This window comes from Cebus imitator, unplaced genomic scaffold, assembly GCF_001604975.1.
Source record: "Cebus imitator isolate Cc_AM_T3 unplaced genomic scaffold, Cebus_imitator-1.0 Scaffold70, whole genome shotgun sequence".
Taxonomy (NCBI): domain Eukaryota; kingdom Metazoa; phylum Chordata; class Mammalia; order Primates; family Cebidae; genus Cebus; species Cebus imitator.
In genome coordinates, this window is record NW_016107385.1 from 4,017,854 (window position 1) to 4,021,402 (window position 3,549).

At 49.6% G+C, this 3,549-nt stretch overlaps 1 protein-coding gene across 2 annotated transcripts in view; it reads right to left on the reverse strand.

The window, feature by feature from the left end:
* RPAP1 (RNA polymerase II associated protein 1) overlaps positions 1-1,532 on the reverse strand; it is a 26,925-nt gene extending 25,393 nt beyond the window's left edge. Inside the window, exon 1 of one of the 2 annotated variants that reach the window (XM_017531009.2) lies at positions 1,285-1,532. The gene's annotated coding sequence lies outside the window, so the exon portion shown is untranslated. The remainder of the gene's footprint in view (positions 1-1,284) is intronic. The other variant, XM_017531008.2, reaches the window with a different exon arrangement.
* Between the last annotated feature and the right edge of the window lie 2,017 nt (positions 1,533-3,549).

A 3,549-nucleotide genomic window follows, 5' to 3' on the forward strand; every position in this document is an offset into this window, starting at 1 on the left:
TTTGTTTGAGACAGGGTCTCGCTCTTGTTGCTCACGCTGGAGTGCAATGGTACAAGAGGCTCACTGCAAACTCTACCTCCTGGGTTCAAGTGATTCTCCTGCCTCAGCCTCCTGAGTAGCTGGGATTCCAGGTGCCTGCCACCACACCCAGCTAATTTTTTGTATTTTTTTTTAGTAGAGATGGGGTTTCTCCATTTTGGTCAGGCTGGTCTCAAACTCCTGACCTCAGGTGATCCACCCAACTCCGCCTCCCAAAGTGCCGGAATTACAGTTGTGAGCCACTGCACCCAGCCTCTATGCTGTCTTAAGTCTCGTTTCCACAACTGTAAAATGTGAATAACAGGTCCCATATAATAGGAAATGTGTGAGGATTTAACTGATTTATGGAAGCGCCTAGCCCAGTGCCTGTTACTTATATAAATAAACCTCAGTAACAATTCCAATTCTTTTCATCCTAAGTAAAGGCAACAGTGTATTTCCCCACAAACTCCAGAGCAATTTGTCCAGAACCAATCCGTGCTAGAAGTGATAACATCTTAAGTTACTAATAGAACAAGAATGGGTTGGCCTGGCCCGGTATCTCACGCCTGTAATCCCAGCACTTTGGGAGGCCGAGGCAGATGGATCACCTGAGGTGGAGTTCGAGACCCACCTGGCCAACTTGGTGAAACCCCATCTCTACTAAAAATACAAAAAATTAGCCAGGCGTTGTAGCAGGCGCCTGTAATCCTAGTTATTTGTGAGGCTAAGGCAGGAGAATTGCTTGAATCCATGAGGCAGAGGTTGCAGTGAGCCGAGATCACGCCATTGCACTCCGGCCTGGTCAACAAGAGTGAAACTCCATCTCAAAATTTAAAATAAAATTTAAAAAAGGATAAGGATGGGTCCCCTGGCTAAAGAGTAACTCGTAAAAAAAACCAGCCCTAACAATGGACCCCTGGGTTTATCTTGGCCTCTGAGGAGTTTCAGGGGCTCTTACATTGCAGTCTATCCTCCAGAGCCAGGATCCAATCCCGAGTCGGGAAGCGTGACTGCCCTTAGGCTCTGGTTAAGGGCTCTAGTTAAGCCTCGTAAACCACTCAACTCGGCAATGAGGAATCACCTAGTTGCAGCTTTTGCTGCCCGTTGAAGGGCCGTGCCCGAGATCTATGCAAAGAAGAGGCCACAGTCGCTCCCTTACAGACCAAAGGCCCGCAGGCAGGTTCCAGCAAAGAAACTGGACATGCTGCCCTGGGTCCTCCGCCCAGATCACCTGAAATCCGTCCCTCCAGCCCCGCCACGTACGTGCTCCAGACCTGTCGGGGCGCCGCCATCTTGCCCCGCAGAGGTCGCGTTTCCGCAGCCGCCGGATTCCAGCTTCCGCCCCGCAGCCCAGCCCCGCCTCTCCCGGGCTTAGCTGCGAGCACTCTGGGCTTTGCCTGTTCAGAGTGGCGTGCTGGTGAGCGCGGTGCTGCTTCGCTGGCGGTTTATTACTTCTACGTAAGCTCTATACCATCACTCAGAACATGCATCCTTCTTTTTTTTGAGAAATAGTCTTGCCCTGTCGCCAAGGCTGGAGTGCAGTGGCGCAATCTTGGCTCACTGCAACCTCCGCTTCCCGGGCTCAAGCGATTCTTGTGCCTCAGCCTCCCAAGTACCTGGGATTACAGGTGCCCGCAACCATGCCTGGCTAATTTTTGTATTTTTAGTAGAGACGGAGTTTCACCACGTTGGCCAGGCTGGCCTCGTACTCCCAACCCTAGGTAGTCCGCCCGCCTGGGCCTCCCAAAGTGTGCTGGGATTACAGGGTGGGCCACTGCGCCTGGCCCACACATCCTTCTGATGTACAGTAGGCATAGGCTCTTCTGCACATACGACACCCCTGGCAGGGACAGAGCGTTCCTCAGACGTCCTTCTGCACTCACCAGCCTGTGTTACCACATCCTACATCCCAGCATCCACGCCCACGGCAGCACACACACACACACATACGCACACCCCAAAGTGACGAATGTGTTTATGGACGAGCTAGAAGGTAACAGTGAAAAAGGCCCAAGGAAAGAAAACTGCCAGAGTGCACTGCGAGAATAGTGGTGGTGAGAAGAGTGGGAAGAAAGCTGCATTGCTAGCAAGGTTATCGTCTTCTCCAGAATCTTGCCTTTGTTCATCCCAGTATCTCTTCCTGGAAATCTTCCCTTTTCCCTGCCACCCCTGTCTCCAAAGGATTTCTCTTTAAGGCTTAGCTGGCGTCAACTCTAAAACTTCTGCCAGCCATGCCTACTCACCGAACTTTCCTTGGAATCACCTGGACTCTTACCGCCTGTACCAGTTCTGTGGTATGCTAAGAACACACTGCCAACTACCAACTGTCACTGGTTACCTTTTCACAGGCATATGTCCTGTTCCCTTGAATAGACTGCTAGTTCCTTTCTGTCTCAGACCTTGTTCTTCGCATCTAATGCTGAGCACCCAGCATACTGGCATGCACATAGTAGGACCTTAAGTAAATCATTGCTAGACGGAAGGACATCATGGGGCAGCCAATGTTAGTCTAGTGGGTCTGCAAATTTAGCAGGCACTAGAATCAACTGGAAGCCTCGTTAAAACAGATTGCTGGGATTGGGCACGGTGGCTCATGCCTATAATCCTAGTACTTTGGGAGGCTAATGATCACCTGAGGCCAGGAGTTGGAGACCAGCCCAGCCAATGTGGTGAAACCCTGTCTCTACTAAAAATACAAAAATTAGCCAAGCAGGGTGGTGTGCACCTGTAGTCCCAGCTACTCAGGAGGCTGAGGCAGGAGAATCGCTTGAACCAGGGACAGAGGTTACAGTCAGCCAAGATAGAACCACTGTACTACAGCCTGGGTTATAGAGCAAGACTCAGTCTCAACAAAACAGAACAGATTGCTGGACCTCAATCTGATTCAGTAGTTTTTTTATTTTTATTTTTATTTTTATTTTTATTTTTATTTTTAAGTTGAAGTCTTGCTCTTGTCACCCAGGCTGGAGGGCAGTAGTGTGATCTAGGCTCACTGCAACCTCCGCCTCCCAGGTTCAAGCGATTCTCCTGCCTCAGCCCCCAGGTAGCTAGGGTTACTGGCGTGTGCCACCATGCCCAGCTAATTTTTGTATTTCTAGTAGAGACGAGGCTTCACCATGATGGCCAAGCTGGTCTCAAACTCCAGACCTCAGGTGATCCACCCACCTTAGCCGCCCAAAGTGCTGAGATTACAGGTGTGAGTCACCTCACCTGGCCAATTTTTGTATTTGTAGTAGAGATGGGATTTCACAATGTTGGTCAGGCTGGTCTCAAACTCCTGATCTCAGGTGATCCACCCACCTCGGCCTCCCAAAATGCTGGGATTACAGGTGTGAGCCACTTCGCCCAGCTGAAGACTATTAAATATAAAATGTGGTCTTTGTTTATATCTTGATTTTTGAGACTGTTTTTTAAGACTGTTGGAGAATACTGTATATAAACTGGATTTTGTACGATATTAAGGATTTACTTTTTTTATTTGAGAAGGGGTCTTGCTTTGTCACTGAGGCTGGAGTGCAGTGGTGCTTT